Source organism: Phocoena sinus, chromosome 11 (genome assembly GCF_008692025.1).
Source record: "Phocoena sinus isolate mPhoSin1 chromosome 11, mPhoSin1.pri, whole genome shotgun sequence".
NCBI lineage: Eukaryota > Metazoa > Chordata > Mammalia > Artiodactyla > Phocoenidae > Phocoena > Phocoena sinus.
Window position 1 is genome coordinate 33,323,589 of NC_045773.1, and position 17,776 is coordinate 33,341,364.

The 17,776-nt window shown below is 38.7% G+C and overlaps 1 protein-coding gene across 1 annotated transcript in view; it reads left to right on the plus strand.

Annotated features, from left to right (window-relative positions):
* The window catches only part of ERC2 (ELKS/RAB6-interacting/CAST family member 2), a 1,048,627-nt gene that overhangs the window by 614,818 nt on the left and 416,033 nt on the right, over positions 1 to 17,776 (plus strand). The window lies entirely within an intron of this gene.

A 17,776-nucleotide genomic window follows, 5' to 3' on the forward strand; every position in this document is an offset into this window, starting at 1 on the left:
GAAAGATTAAATGACTTAGTATACTTGGAATCTTGGAACTAATATACTTGAAAGTTAGAAAAGAGGCTGAGTGCTTAGTAAATGTCAATGCTCTTATGGTCATTATTATCATTATTATTAACCTCTTCCTGTCCAGTTATACAGAAGGACCTGCTCTTTTATTTTGATGTAATTTTACATATAAATGTTACTTTGAAATTATATTAGATGTAGATAGAGAGGCACTTAAAGGTTAAAGAAGAATCCGTGTTGGTGTTTGCCATCATCAAAATAGCACTGCCCTAACTATATGTGGATTAAGTCCTGTGTAATATTATGTGTGAAATGTGGTGGCTATTACCTGCAGGGAGAGATTGTGTCCTTCCTAGTGACAGCAAATACTCTTCTCATTTAGTGTGTGTGTGTGTGTGTGTGTGTGTGTGTGTGTGTGTGTGTGTGTGTGTGTATGTGTCCAACTATGTCTCCTCATTTAAACAATTGCTAATTATTGATTAAATAGTTATTGCTTCATTTCCTTTTAAAAACAATTATGAAATATTTCAATCATACTAGAAAATACAGAGAATATTGTAATTAAACCTATTTACCCAACATCCAGACTGAATAAATTTTATTTAACAAACAATTAAATACATAAATAAATAAAATTTGCTATATTTACGTGACATTTTTAAAAGATAGGCTATCATACCCCATCTTGATTCCATTTACCTCCATTTTCCCCAGAGGGACTCCTATCCTGAAAGTAATGGGTCTTTTTCCAGGCTTTTTTTTTTCTAAGATTTTTTTTTTTTTTTGATGTGGACCATTTTTAATGTCTTTAGTGAATTTGTTACAATATTGCTTCCATTTTATGTTTTGGGTTTTTTTTGGCTTGAGGCATGTGGAATCTTAGCTCCCTGACCAGGGATCGAACCTGCACCCCCTGTGTTGAAACTGAAGTTTTAACCACTGGACCACCAGGGAAGTCCCACCAGGCTTATGTTTATACTTTTTTGACATATGTATGTATCCCTAACCAATATAGACTGTTTTTTATAATTTTACTGGATACTTGTGAATTAGTAAATGACACATACTATTATTTTGTGCATTCATAAAGTGCAACATAAATGGTTTCATACTTTCCTTTTTACTTCTTAGGCCAATTACCCATTGACCTCCTACCTAGTCCTTGAAAATACCAGTGGTCCTTCCACGTCAGGGCCTTTGCACTTGCAGTTCCCTTTGCCTAGAATGCCATTCCCTGATGGCGCATGGTTAGTCCCCTACTCCTCTCAAGTCTTTATTTAAATGACCCTGCCTAAGGAGCCTCCTAGGTTACCTCATCTAAAATTGCAAATCCCTCCAATGCTGCGTCTCCTTTCCCTTCTTCATTATTCTTTAGTACTTTTCACTATCTGGGTTATTAAACATTTAACTTATTTTCTATTTTATTGTCTGTCTCCCTCCACTAGAATGCAAGTTCATTGAAGACAGGATTTTTTGTTTTTCTTTTTTTGGTCTGTTTTCAGAACTGTTTTATCCCTGACACCTACATAGTGTTCAATAAATATTTGATGATTGAATAAATGCGTATCACTGGGTAATTCAGTTTCTTTTCTGAATAATACATTTTTGAAGTTTATCCAAGTTGATACCTATAGCTCTGTTTTCACTGTTGTATAGCGTTCTGTTAGATATCTAAATCATACATTAAATATCCATCTTTTGTAATGGTTGACATACTGGTTTTTTCCATATTTTCCTTTTATAAACACTGCCACGGTGGGCATTCTTGAACATTTTTTCTTTTGGCAAAAGTGTAAGAAGTTATCTTTAATATATACTCAGAGGTGAAATTCCTGTTTGTATCAGTTATCTATTTCTGTATCATAAAACATCCCACATTTACTGGCTTAAAATAATGATTTACACAATTCCGTGTGTAGACACGGTGGTTATTCTGCTAGTTTTTCTCATCTGGGTGCAATCAGATGAAGGCTGGAATGGCTGAATAGTGCAACTGGCCTCATTTACATGTCTGGCTATTAGGACTATCTGTAGGCTAGGGCACCTCGGATATCTACCATGTGGCTTCTTCTCCTCCAGTAGGGTAGATCACCTTCCTTGTATCATAGCATTCTTGAGCATCACTCCAGGGAGAAGGTGCAAGGCCTTTTAAAACCTAGGATCTGGAATGCACACAGTGTCTCTTCCATCACATTCTACTGGTCAAAGCAAGTCACAAGGCCAGCCCAGATTCAAGGGATAAGAGAAGTTGCAAAATATTGTGGCCAGGGTATTCTAATCTATCTCATTGTATCGTAAATTTCACATATCTTCAATTTTACTAGATGTTGCCAGATTTCTTTCTAAATTAGTTTTATTACTCTATTCTCCAGTTGTTACCAACTACTTGTTAAGAGGAAATATCTTTGGCTCAATAGTGTGTGTTACAAAATAAATGTTCGCAGACCCCTCCCAAATCTCTCTCTTCTTTAGGTAGTAAACCCTGCTTTGTCTCTGCTATACGTTCAACAAAACCTGATTTCTCTTTCTCCTGGGTACCCAGATAGATTACACTTTCCAGATTCTGTTATAGTTCGGGGTGGCCATATGACTAAATTTTGGTCAATGAAAGTGATCTTTGCCATTTTCAGACTTGGCATATTGCCGAAGTGTAATTTACTCTACCCTCTGTCCCTGTCTGCTGGCCAGATACAGAAGATCCACTGGAACTCTGAGGCCCAGACTAAAGGATGACCCAGACAGAATGACAGAAAGAACCCAAACGACCGCTCGTAGTGAACGTCCCCCCCCCCCAATCCAGCTGTTCATTGGGATTTAATTGAGCTAGAAATAAACTTACAATAAGCCACTGAGATTTCAGAGTTTATCTATTAGAATAGAACAGCTGATGTTTCCTTAAGCAATGTAACCCTGGATGAGCAGAGAGTGTCTTTATTTGTAGACTTTAGGTCTAGATGAGAATTAATCATCCAGCTTACTCTCCAAAGATATAATTGGTATCTACCAATTATTTATATATATATATATATATATATATATATATATGCGTCTATATATACACACATGATAGCTTTATTGATATATAATTCACATACCATCCAATTCATCTATTTAAAGTGTATCATTCAATGATTTTTAGTATATTTACAGAGTTGTATTACCATCACTGCAGTCAATTTTAAAACACTGTCCTCACTCCAAAAGGAAACCCTGCACCCATTAAGCAGTTACTCCCATTTTTGCCCTCCAGTCCCCAGCTCTTGTTAACCACGAATCTGCTTTCTGTCTCTATGGGTTTGCCTATTTTGGACATTTCATATAAATGGAATCATACAATATGTGGCCTTTTGTGTCTGGCTTCTACTTAGGATAATGTTTTCAAGGCTCATCCATGTTATAGCATGTGTCAGTACTTCATTTATTTTTAAGAATAAATACTATTCCATTGTATGGATATTTGGTTATACCACGTTTTATTTACCCATTTATTAGTTGATGACATTTGGGTTGTTTCTACTTTTTAGCTATTATGCGTAATGTTGCTATAAACCTTCATTGTACACTTTTTTCCACATGCCATTTTTTTATCTTTCAAAAATTCTGAGAGAAGTATATAAAGGCATATTATCAATTTAATAGAAGAAAGTTTATTTGAAAAGCAAACTCTTTTAAAACACTGACATGGTGGAAGAAAAAATTCAACAGGGTATCTTCATGATGGATTTTGAGAACTAGTAGATTAATATAATCCCCTTGATTCTGCACACCATGAACTTGATCTTAATGGAATAGATCTTGTTTTTATAATGATGGAGTGCTTAGAATATAATACAAATCATACCTTATGGCTGCGCCCTATAATTTAGTGCAAAATCCTAGTACTTTGGATTAATTAAACTTTTTACTTATTTATTTAGCATACATTTTTTGAGTGCCTACTCTGCCATAGGTGTTGTTCAAGGTATTAGGGATGTGACTGTGAATAAAGAAAATGAGGCCCTGCCCTTATTAACAAGGAATACATTTTAAAAATTGAGCAAGCAATTGGAGATTGTTATATGTACTGTGAAGGAAATCACCAGGCCATGTCATATACAGTATGGTTTGGAGAGGCAGGAGGGCTACTTTTGAAGCTGAATGGTGACCAGGAGCAAAGCACTGGAATGAGCGGGCATCAGGTGCAGGAACAGCAAATGTAAGGTTGCTGAGGTGGGAACAAGCTCAGTGTGTTTGAGAAACAGAGAAAATACCAGTGGCTGTGGACGTTACAGAGCGAGGGTGAGCAGGAGGTGTGGTTTGTGTAACTTTGATGCTGCTGTACTATCTCACACATGATTATTAATTTAAGAAGTATTTTTGCTTACACAGATTTTAGAATCTGTTTGATTTGACATCAGCTGGAGTCTTAGAGACAATTTTGGCCCAATGTTCTGGATTCCTAGTGGTGTGAAAATCACCTGTTACAAGCACCAGTCTAAAAATCTGTCAGCGAGGCAATAATACTCTACGTTTGGAAACCCTAGAGTAAATCTTTGCAAAATCCTGGATTTTTGTGTAAAATAAGCCCAAAGTCAACTGGCAGGCCAAGCATTTTGGGGGAATAAATTGGGTGCTTTGTGAAGTACACTCATTCTTCTAGGCCACTGGAACAGAAATACCATACTGCTGCCACAGTGAGTTGAATGGCTTTGCAGTGGTTGGAGGATTTAGCGCTTCTTTCAGAATCACCTGGCTTGACCTCAAGGTGGAGTTCATGCTCTGGGTCAGTGGCTGTGGGTTGGGATGACCTTATACAAATACTAGGGATGTGTATGTCCTATTTAGAAGACATGAACTACTAGGAAATATTTTAATGATATTTTATTTTTGTCCTGCAATCTAAAAATGTCATAGTTTTTAAAATAGTCAAATAATTTTTCTTTCATTTTTACTGAGATATGTGACATACAGCACTATATAAGTGTAAGGTGTACAGCATAACGATTTGACTTACAGACATCAAGAAATTATTACCACAATACAGTTAGTGAACATCCATCATCTCATATAGATATAAAAGAAATGAAAAAGAAATGTTTTTTCCTTGTGACAAGACCTCTTAGGATTTACTCTCTTAATAACTTTCCTGTATAATGTACAGCAATGTTAATTATGTGTATAACGTACATTATATCCCCAGTATTTGGAGGTTTGTACCTTTTGACCACATTAGCCACCATACAAAAATATTGCATTATTGTTGACTGCATTCCCCAAACTGTACATTTCATCCCCAGGACTCCTTTATTTTGTAACTGAAAGTTTGTACCTCTTAATTTCCCTCATCTATTTCATTCATCTCCCTCCCCTTTGGCACCTACCTGTTTGTTCTCCATCTATGACCCTGTTTCTGCTTTGCTGTGTTTGTTCATATGAATGTTGTTCATTCTAATGAACAAAAATAGTGAAATAATTTTTGAAATAATCTATAACTTCTAACTTTTTAGGAACTTACTTATCTAACATTCTCACTCTCTGCAATACAGCAGTGAATAAAGAAGTGGATACCAAGCCTCTGACAGGCCAAATAAATTAATAATCAGCTCTCCCCAATAACTTCATTAGAGCCTGTTGTCTTCCTGCATACACATATGTTTAATGAGGGTGGTTATCTTGCTTCCAGCCCCTCAGCCAACAGAAAACAGGAAGGATGTTATTTGTAAGTAGGTGTGTTGACATCAATAATACATGGGATCTTACTGTACATCCCTCGTATCTCAAATATTATGTGTCTCTCATTAATCCAAGCCAATTCAACTTTACTCTTCTCCCAATGAAAATTACAGTTGTCAAATGGCAGAATTTTATCAAAAGACCCCAAAATATTGGAAACAGAACAATTTGTTTCCTGAAGCAAAGGCATATTATACATTAATGTAAGTGGTTCTTGCTTTTTGTGTTAGATTTTCTATCCTCCATACCTCTACAACAGCCTCTTGTGTACTGCACTGAGAATTTCTCTTTTTAAACAAACTAAAGTGATCCTTTCTGTCTATTCTATGGGAATGTCTTCTATAAGCCGACAACAGCGTCACACTCCTGGTTGGTAGGGCAAATCGTTGTGCAGTTATATGAGCTTCTAAATTTCATACTGCAGGTATGGTTAGCACTTAGAAAGAAGCAAGCATGTATCTGGTTCCTTTCCTTTCATCTTCCAATGGTGGGTATCTAGTTTTGTGGGATAAACTTCAAGAGAGTCCTCAAAATCAACCTGACAAGTAGCTGCTTCCTTTCTGAGTCTAGATTCACATGTTTGTACACTGCAGTAAATGGACAAATCATTTCTCCTGGTCTGAGGTAAAACTTAGCAGTAAGTCACTTGCATCAGGGGAATTCATGAGCTCCTCAGACCTTCCTTATGTCTAAGTCATAAGACATAGTGATGACTAGGACCATTAAAAGGACTGGATACTCAACCTTGCTGATCACTGCATTCTCTACCAGTAGATGACCATGAGTGGGAAGGTAGCATGATGGGCATGAGCAAGGGGAGTGAGCTGGGTGAGTTTAGTGGACATTGGCATCAAGTTAGAGTCCTGTGTTGACATCTTCTTTCTAGGCAAGACCTGTCCCATAGATCAGAATTCTCTTTTGGAAAAAGTCGTCTTCCAATTATCACTTTTCTTTTCCTTTTATTTTTCCATGAACTATTTTTTTTCCTTTTACACAAGCAATTTTTAAGCAAAGTGTAAGTTATAGAAAGCATCAGCAGAAAATACAGAGAAACAAACTAACAAAAAAGATAAAATATGCTCCTCCTTCTGGATTTGTATAGTCTTTCAGTAGGCAACTTTGTTGGTGTATATTCTGAACCTTAAAAATATGCGTGGCCTTTGACCCAGCAAGTGCCTTTCCAGGAACTTACCTTAAGTAATAACTGAATCATGAGTGGAGGATAATGTTCAGAGATCATTTCTGTACAGTTATTTATACAATTTGAAAACTTGGAAACAACTCAAGGCCCATTGGGAGGAGAGTGTTATAGATTACACTGTGACCACTAAAGAATGAACTAGATTAATACTTAATGACAGGGAAAACATTAATGGTATTTTGTTAAGCTAAAAGGAAGACTGCAAAGCAGTATGTGTAGCATGATTGACTTTTGTTAAAATGATGAGCATAGATGGAAGGAAGTTTGGAAAGCTATAAAAATGGTCATCAGCAGTTCTGTGGGTCCTGGAGTTGTGTTTTTATTTTTATTTTGTTTTTCTTTCTCTTCCTAATACTTTCCTGTATTTTCAGAATTAAAAATATGTAAGCATGTATTATTTTTATAATTGAGATCAAAGTATCAATAAAGCTATTTTGGGTTTGGATCATGAGAAATAGAAAAAAAATCCATGATTCACAACCAAGGAAAACCACTTTTAATTCCCTGGTGCATTTCTTTCTAAACAGCCTTCTCTCCTGTGTGTGTAAATACATACATATGTGTATATAATTTTGTTTTAGAAAACCAGAATGTCCCTTTATTAATTTAGAATGACAGATAACGACCATCAAGCAGGTTGGTTCTCATGCAAAAATAAATATACACTCACACATGCATACATATTAGCACCATTAATATGTACTTATTAACAGGTAATTAAAATATTATAATTATTTATTAATAGGTAATTATTAATACTTACTAGTGTAGTAATAAATATAAGACGTTTGATCATTCTTCAGCTTAAATGTTTTTCATTTTTTTCTTGCTTAATTCCTAAATTACTTTCAGTCACCAAATGAATAAAGTTATGTCATCAAATGATTAATACTATATTTCCTATTTTAAAAAACATTTATTTTTATATCTGTTGGTTGCCTTCATGGTCGTCATTATCTTTCTTATTAGCATGGCAATTAGGAAATAACCTTGCAGGCCTGAAATATAGGACCCTGGGATATCTCCTCTGAGATTGCTTCTCTCTCTCCTCCCCAGTGGACACTATAACTTTTCACTACATACCACACAGTATGCCAGCCCTGGTCTAGTTTAAGCCAGTTTACACGAGTTCTTCAAAAAAGATACCTGATCGGTCCCTAACACCACCAGTGAAGGACCTTATATAATCTTCCAGATGATTCCAACATGCGGGGGTCCATTTGGACTCTGTTGCTTTCTTTGGATATCTGTGTATCCCTTTAAATCCTGTGTCCTTGCTGGTAGAAGGGCCATTCTTTCTTCTGTCTGTGGTCTATAAAGAGCACCCACAATTACATTGCTCCTTTGACCTTTCAAGTTTGAGGGGAACAAGGGAGACCATTCAGCTAGAATTACCTGAAAATTTGCTCACATCTACATGAATGTAGCATTATGACATGGTATTTTCTACTTTCAGTCCCTAGTGGTGTTTTATTTTGCGGAGGCGTTAGCAAAGAAATTCACCTCATTGAAGAAAAGGAACTTTAGTGTCTTAAATTTTTCCCTCCACATATGGGAACCCGAAATCTCATTCATACTCTGTGAAATTGAAGAAATTGGATATTTGGGAATGGAAATTGGTGGTCCTCCAAGCAATATGGGATCTAAAAGTGTTAAATCCTTTCATAAATAAACCTTGATTCAGACTGGAATGTCTTGGCTTGATCTTAAAGGTGATATTATAGGAGACATATAGCTGTTGACTGGCCTTAAAGATAATTATCAGCACATTCCAGTCTTAGTCTGCCGTCAGCAGGGCCTGCCTTGCGATGAAGTCAGCACTCTTTCCCTTGCAAGAATATTACATTTAATCGGGCCTCCAACCCCAGAATGTTTATGAACCACACTCAGCTCATGAACTGTGAACGCAAAAGAAATCTTTTAATAGTGGCAAATGTTCTCTATCAAGCCTTCTAGATTTCCATGCTACATGTCTTGGCAATTTGGGTTTATTTCTAATAGGACCCTGTCCTGCTATCTTTGGGTTGTGAGATCAATATTTGTGATTTGCTTTTCTTTTTTTTTAAGTCTTTAGTGAGTATAGCTGCTTTACAATGTTGTGTTAGTTTCTACTGTACAGCAAAATGAATCAGCTCTACATATACATATATCCCCTCTTTTTTGGATTTCCTTCCCATTTAGGTCACCACAGTGCATTAAGTAGAGTTCCCTGTGCTATACAGTAGGTTCTCATTAGTTGTCTACTATACATAGTATCAGTAGTGTATATGTGTCAATCCCAGCCTCCCAATTCCTCCCACCCCTGCCCCCTTCCCCCTTGGTATCCATACATTTTTTTCTCTACGTCTGTGTCTCTATTTCTGCTTTGCAAATAAGATCATCTATACCATTTTTCTAGATTCCACATGTATGCGTTAATATACAATATTTGTTTTTCTCTTTCTGACTTACTTCACTCTGTATGACAGACTCTAGGTCCATCCACGTCTCTACAAATGACCCAATTTTGTTCCTTTTTAGGGCTGAGTAATATTCCATTGTATATATGTGTCACATCTTTATCCATTCATCTGTCGATGCACACTTAGGTTGCTTCCATGTCAGCTATTGTAAATAGTGCTGCAGTGAACACTGGGGTGCGTGTGTCTTTTTTGAATTATGGTTTTCTCAGGGTATATGCCCAGTATATGCCCTTAAAAAACTATTTTTAGTTTTTTAAGGAACCTCTATACTGTTTTCCATGGTGAGTGTATCAATTTACATTCCCACCAACAGTGCACGAAGGTTTCCTTTTCTCCACACCCTCTCCAGCATTTATTGTTTATAGATTTTTTTGATGATGGCCATTCTGACTGGTATGAGGTGATACCTCATTTTAGTTTTGATTTGTATTTCTCTAATAATTAGTGATGTTGAGCATCTTTGCATGTGTTTGTTGGCCATCTCTATGTCTTCTTTGGAGAAATGTCTATTTAGATCTTCTGCCCATTTTTGGATTGGGTTGTTTGTTTTTTGATATTGAGCTGCATGAGCTGTTTGTATATTTTGGAGATTAATCCTTTGTCCGTTGCTTTGTTTGCAAATATTTTCTCCCATTCTGAGGGTTGTCTTTTCCTCTTGTTTATGGGTTCCTTTGCTGTGTAAAAGCTTTTAAGTTTCATTAGGTCCCATTTGTTTATTTTTGTTTTTATTTTCATTAGGAGGTGGGTCAAAAAAGATCTTGCTGCAATTTATGTCAAAGAGTGTTCTGCCTATGTTTTCCTCTAAGAGTTTTATAGTGACTGGCCTTACATTTAGGTGTGATTCGCTTTTCCAGATTTGCAAATTTAGCTCTCTTTAGACCCATTCAGATGTGTATTAGATTCACCTACATCACCAGGGTATGTGCATGTGAGTTTTTGGAGGAAGTTGTGAAATGAAGTCTGCTCACATGGGTACCTTCCTTGGGACAGAGAGAGTGAGAGAAGGAGGGAGGGATGAAAGGAGGAAGGGAGGGAATTCAGAGGAAGATCCTTGCTGGACTGTGAATACCATGAGTGCAGGGACTGAATCCCTCATATTTGGCATAGTGCCAGACATAATTTTGTTGAATTAATGAATGAATTTATAGAGAACTTGAAAAGTGCTATATGTTCTACCTTCAGTCCTCCCAGCAGATGCTAGGAAGCAAAGTACTCTAGAGGTCATCACAAACTCTGGAGCCTGACAGTCTGGGTTCAAATCCCAGCTCTGCCACTTATTAGCTATGCTACTGAAGGCAAATTACTTAACCTCCAGGTGCCTCAATTTTCCCATCTATAAAATGGGAATATAGCTCAAAGGAGTACAGTAAGAAATAAATGGGGCTGTAAACAATTATTCACACTTATGCAGCTTAGATCAATGCTTAGTACAGGGTAAATGCCATATAATTGTTAATTAGTATTAATACTTACTAGTTAATTAGTTATTGGGTATTAATGTTAGAGCTTAGGGAAACCCTTAGAATATTTGGTTAGTCTCTCATTTCAAATGGAGATAGAAATGAATATTTGTGTGTCCACGTATAGTCACATACATTAACATTTTAAAAAATAGTTTTATATTCATCTTATAGATTAGCCATTGATTCAACCTAAAATTAGAGTATTTAAAGAGAAAACAATCAGAATATATAGTGTATAAGTATATAATAGAAAGTTTTCCATAATCAGGTGATCAAAATTTCTCAAACATATGTTGTTCTTAATATAAATATTTTTCCATGTACATAATTGTAATTGGCCAATTTAACCCGCTAATATTTGGGTGCAAAAACTTTTTTTCTAAGTCAAATTAAATGTTAGATCACAACTCCCCTCCCAATTAGCCATGGATGGCAGAAGATCAAATCTCAGACATTACGGGGGCCCCTCTCCCTCAGGATTCTTATAAGAATCCCGAGGTTTATTTACCAGGGTTCTTGAGACAAAGCCTCTGGTCTTTGGTCCAGGTGGCTGCCCCTGGGATGCTCAGGATCCGTGCCAAATGTAGTTGTTAACATACTCCTTCCCATGGCTTCTGAACCCTTTTGCTTAGTATTTGGTCCTGGGGTTATAGTCTCCCCACTCTGGGGAGCTGCTTGGGCTGGGATGCAGGCCCCTGCCATCTGTGAAATGTACCACCCCTTTAGCTGCTTGAGGTAGAATCCAAATCTCCTAATCCAGCAACTCCCCACTCATCCACATTCATTCTGACAATTTGACTTCTTGGACCAAGAATCCCAATTTTTCGCAACAAAGTTCTTTAACCTCTTTACCATGTCAAGAGGAATAAAACTCCCTAGGACTCAAACCCTGGGCCACCCTCTGGAGCAAGAGAGGGAACCCTAGTCCTTAGCCTTTCTTGATGTACTTATAGCCAAGGAACATTCCCAGTTGGGTTAACCTGCCATATAATTTTGGCACAATTGTTAAAGGAACACAGAACCAAAATACAGATTTTAAAGACACTGGAAGGGAGACAGTTTGATGGAGTGGCTGGGATTGAGGGTTCTGCATCAGACTGACTGCTGGGTCTAGCTGCTCCTCCTGTGATTTCCAGCTATTTGACCTTGCGCCTGTTTAACCGTTCTATGCCTGATCTGTAACATGGAAATAAAAGTAAGACCTGCCTCATTTAATGAGATAATTCTGTTCAGTAAATAGACTGGGGTCTGGCCCAAAACATGTATTCAGTGAAGTTGATTGTGTTATTATTTGAGCTGCTGCTTCATCTAGGGATCAGGTCTATGCTTAAGGCCTCTGGGTCCCTCTGCATGTCTCAGGTCACCTTGTCTTCTATAGCTAGTAAAGGTGGTCCATGGAACAGACCTTGACTCCTTTTCCTCCTAGTGGTGAGCTGCAGTGACATCCGCCACAGGCTAGAGCACAGAAGCTGCACGCAGTGTCCCTAGGAAGGGAAATTGCAGTGGTGCTTCTGAATGGTGCAGAAAGGGCTGGAAGAGGGCTTAGAGCTCATCTTATTCAGGCGCTCACCTTAAAAAAGGGAAAACTGAGCCCCAAAGAGGGGAAGAGAGTGACCTGGTAGGCTAGCTGTTCTTCTGGCATTTCGAAGTCCTTCCTTCTCCATGTCAGCATTCCCAGACCTACCCTGTCAGCCCGGCCCATGCCTCTCCCTGAAAGCCTTCTCCAGCCGTTCATCATTTCCTGACCATTCTGTCTCTAATCCTCTCCCTTTCAATCCCTTGGAGCAGTGTTCTGCTTTCCAAACACTCCCTGGCCTTTGCTGCCTCCCCTGCCTTCCCCTTCACTGTTTCCTTGCTAGAATGTTCTCCCCACCATCCCTGCTTGACAAAATTCTACCCGTCCTTTAAAATAAGAGGTCAAAACTGGTAGCCAGTAATCCATATGTGGACCCCAAATGTAATTTGTGAATTCAGGTAGGTTTTTTCTTTTTAATTGAGGCATCATTTGAAAATATCAGATATAAAGAGAAAACTTCAGACAGTTTTCTTCTGTGATAAGAGGATCTTGTTTCATGGAACGTGCATTTTTGCCTGGTAGAATTAGTGGCTGCTAAGGAGCATTTTCCCTGCCTGGCCAGCATTACTCCTTGATGATAACTACTCTGCTCTTCCAGCATGTGGGTTTGTGACCTGGTTTTAAGACGTTGTTTAAATGCTATCACTTCTGAGAAGCGTCCCCTCCCCTTTTCTTGCTTTTCCGAATGTGTCATTTCCTGCTTGTTTATGCCTCTAACATTCTGCTTATGCCTCTTCTTATGGCAGAGATGGAATTCTGTCCTGCTTATTGTTGATTTTAGTAAATAATACTTATCGTCTATCAGGTGCTTACTAAGGACAGGGCACGGGGCTGAGTGTTTTACTGACATTTTAAACTCTAGGCCTCACTATGACCCTATGTAAAGTGTATTATTATCTCCAGTCTACAAATACGGAAGCCCAGAGAGTGTAACTGGCTTACTCAAGGTCACATAGCTGGTAAGTGACAGAGAAGGGATTTGAGCAGTCACCTACCTAACCTCAGCACTTGTGTTTCCTCCTGTTTTATACTGATGGATCTCTTTCATCACATTGAAAGCTATATCAGAGGCACAGAACTCTCATCCATTTTCCCCAGTTAAACATTTAAGCAATAATGATAATACAGGTCATGACAGTGTCTTGATCACTCACAACATGCTTGATGCTGTGCTGTCATTTACCCTGCAACCTCATGTAATCCCCATAACCACAGGGCGTATAATCTCATGTCCAGTTGAAAAGTCAGAGGTCACGTCAGAGGCCAAAGACATACAACAGCAAGTGGCCAGGATTTGAACCTGGATCTTTCTCGACTGTGAGTCCTGTACTTTTCTTCTCCACCCACCACCAGTTCTCTCATGTTTCTGAACCACTTGTATCATAAAGCTATTAGCTCATTAATAAATCCAGCAAGCAAAGTTCCCTTGTTTGTTTCTTCCCAGCCATACAGGTGACATAACAGCCGCTTCAGCCGCTGGTTCTTCTGCAGACACTTTCTGGTGGGAGGGGGCAGGAGGGATGCTATATGTGTACATGCACACACACACCACGTGCAACTCCAAACTGTGAGCAACAAGCTTGACGATTTGTCTCTTTATTTTTCGTGTTTGGAAATTGGAGCTGCTTTTGTTAGATTAGAAGGGTTTCATCTGGGTAGAAAATGTTCTTTACATGCTCACCTTCACCTTTGAAGAGGTCAGCCATGTTGCCAAACATTGTAAGTTAAATCTGAGCGGGAATGGCTATAAACCCAGACAGAGCCACAAATTGCAATGGGAATTTGTATGATTAGCTGTCATGCTTTTCTTCTCTCTGCATCAAGGCAGAAGATGCTAGGGGGCCAGCTGTCTCTGTCCACACCTCAGTGGTCATGAGTGCCGAGGAGTTCATGTGGCCGTCTTGTTCAGAGCTGTGTATCCCAACACGTTCTCCATCTTCACTGCAGAGTGGAGTTAGTTACGAGTTTTCAGAATCATCCAGTTGAGAACATGTTCGTGATGGTTTGTACAGCATTGAAAGTTCCTGCTTTTTTTGGTCAGGTCTGCTAGAATTGTAAAAGGAAGCTTTCTGGACATTAACTTTTTGGCCAAAAGTGGTAGAATGAGGTTGGCAAGGGAAGAAACAATTTTGATGTAATAAAAATGGGATTGCTTGGAGCGGAGACTTTTCTTACTGTTTGGCATTCAGATGAAATTTAGTTTGGAAGTCACATCAGCAAATACTATATTTCTTCAGAACCTCGGCTGTGTTTTCGATCTGAGGGCATCTTTATATTGCTTAGCTTGTGCAGCAGGTGGTAAAACCATAGATGGCTTCAACTTTGTTTTCTAAACCTACAGGTACTCTAGCCGTTAAAATATGTTTTTAGTATCTATTTTGGAGCCTTACAGAAATGATTTGGGACAAGGGCAAACATTTCGTGCCACTTACTCCACACAGTTCCTTGCTTTTTGGTGCTTACTTGCACTGGCACTTAATTTGTTATCATGTATTAGAACATTTCTCTGTCGCCTCAGAAACTGTCTCATAGGCCAGGCTTTTAGAACCTGAACTTTTTAAACACAAAACAGGATTATGGATTAATCTCAGGCAGGGAAGTCCCTGGGGGCAACGTAACCTGACAAGTGAGACTCTGCTCTTGGCAAGCCCCTTGCGGGGTCGCCCTCTGTTCCTGCCGTTGACCCAGTGGACGAAAGAGTGGATGTGTGTGTGAGTCTAGGCATGACTTCTCTAAAGATCAACATTTGTACACACTGGAGTCACCTTTTATACATAGTGCTACTGACATTAACCAGAGAAGTAGGCCTGACAGCCCCGGCCTCAGAGCCAGCACAAGAGTGGCCTGGCTGTGTGTGCATGGTTTATCTGAGGGGATTCAGCACAACATTACACAGCCTAATTGTTTTTTGTCCAAAAGGAACTATTGCCCAGATAGAGGCGCCTCTAAGGTTACTGAGTGTGACCCATCAAAATGGGGTTTCATTTCCATGTATGTGTACTTGCTAGTTATTTAATTTATTTTTTTATTATATGATAACATAACATTAATTCACATCTATTATGAACATTAACATTTATTTTACTGTAATTATTATTTACTATTTTTAAATTTAATTTTATTTATTTTTATACAACAGGTTCTTATTAATTATTTTATACAGTGTATTGCTAGTTATTTTAAACACCCAATTATTTTAAATGTTTCTCCTCTTGAAGTCCAGATAGCATGATTTTCTTATAGCTAGTTATAACAGTATTAATTCTTGAAGAAAAGAGAGGAGAAATAAGGGGAAGTATTTGTAAACAAAGTAATTTAAATATTTGAGAAGTCATGAAAGAGAATCCCAGCTGAAGCAGTCAGATCCTTGAGTGAATATTTGGCGTTCAAGCAAGGAATCCAATGTTTTCACTTATGTTTTTCTTGAGACTATTAAATACCAGGGTTATGTTTGTTTCAGGCTTGTGTTTAATCACTTTACATGGGACTAGGCTATAATCTATTGGTAATGAAAATGGCTGAATTTTTTTGATCTGAAAAGAACCACTAGGGAAAAACATCACTTATTTTAAAAGTAGAGATCAAAGGCATCAATTTGTAGAAAACGTCCTTTGGGAAAAACATACAGACATCTGCTTCTAAAGCATGATACAAGTATTTGGTGATGTCTGACATTTAATATGTGAGTATAAGTTGTACCATCCAACAGAGAACTTTTCAACACAATTGTGGAGTTTTGAAGAACTGAGTGTCACATATTAAGATTTGCTCAGTTTTTGTCTCTGCTCAGACCAACGGTGAATGCTACCATGCATCAGGGTAATCGGGAAAAACAAAATTTACCGTTTTTAAGCATGAAAATTATGCTCGGCAGGGCATGTACTTGATTGTTTTTATAGTAGTGGACAGCATTTGACCCTTGCCATCCACCCACTCTCTGCCCGGCTCCCTTAGGGACCAATACACAGCCCTTAGCAGGAGTTCAGGGACAGTCTGTGGTGCAGAGCCAGGTGAGAAGCAGAGTAACTGGTCCAGGGAGCTCAGTGTCACAACCCTACTCTCATTAGTTCAGCCGGATGGCCAAAAAGTAGAGTCTCATTCCCTGGAGTGCTAAGGAGGATGTTAAGCAGCTCCCTGATGACTGCTAAGATCAGAAGAGAGGCAGAATTTAGCAGATCTGTTGTTGTGATGGGGTGGAGACTTACTCCATTTGGAGAAGGAAAGAAAGCAGATAAACTCTCTATTCAACTTGAAAGTGCAGTGAGGTTTGGTTTGTCTGCCTTGCTTATGTGGGTGCCTCATACTCATTGCCAGTCACTTTGTACATGGGGAGAACTGACTGGGTGGACGTCTTTGTTCCGAGTCTTCTTTTTATGAAGCGATTTTCCCAGATTTAACCAATTGAGAATTGTTTTTTACATGTAGCAGCAATCACTCTGAGAGGAGAGAGCCAAATTGCTGTGGGGGATGCTGTGCCCCAGAGATGCATTTGGGAGGATTTCCTTCTCCTGAAGCCACAGGGTCAACATAAAGCCCTTATAAAATGTTTTAAATAAAGGAGAAATTGAAGCGGAAGATTTCATTCTAGCACTTCATGTCTGGTTTTTGCTTTCCTCCCATTGAGAAGCTCACCAAGCTAGCGACCTGGAGCATGTATTTAGTTTGAGGGTAATGAAGCTTTATTATAATTTTGTTTTACTTACCTGGATTATAATTATAAAGAAACCACTACCTGCCGGTGGCCTTTATGGATAAGCCTATGATGCAGTAGTAGCTAAGCTATTGTTGAACATGGCACTTAAAAATGTTTTATTGTGGGACTTCCCTGGTGGCACAGTGGTTGAGAATCCGCCCAATGCAGGGGACACGGGTTCAGGCTCTGGTCCAGGAACATCCCACGTGCTGCAGAGCAGCTACGCCCGTGCACCACAGCTACTGAGCCTGCGCTCTAGAGCCCGCGAGCCACAACCACTGAGCCCACGAGCCACAACTACTGCAACCTGCATGCCTAGAGCCCGTGCTCCGCAACAAAGAGAAGCCACCACAGTGAGAAGCCCACACACAGCAACAAAGAGTAGCCCCCGCTCGCCACAACTAGAGAAAGCTCGCGCAGCAACAAAGACCCAACACAGCCAAAAATAAATAAATAAATTTTAAAAAGTTTTATTGTGTGTATATGTGATTGTTTTATAAAAAGGGGACTACGATCATGACATTTTTCTCATTTGACTCTTGAGGAAGTCGATTTTGTATCCTAATTCAATAGGTGTCAAGCCATTGTTCTGAATGCTGATGGTTTTACCTGGGTATGTAGTTGTCCTTGGGGATAGAAGTCATTTACAGCACGAAT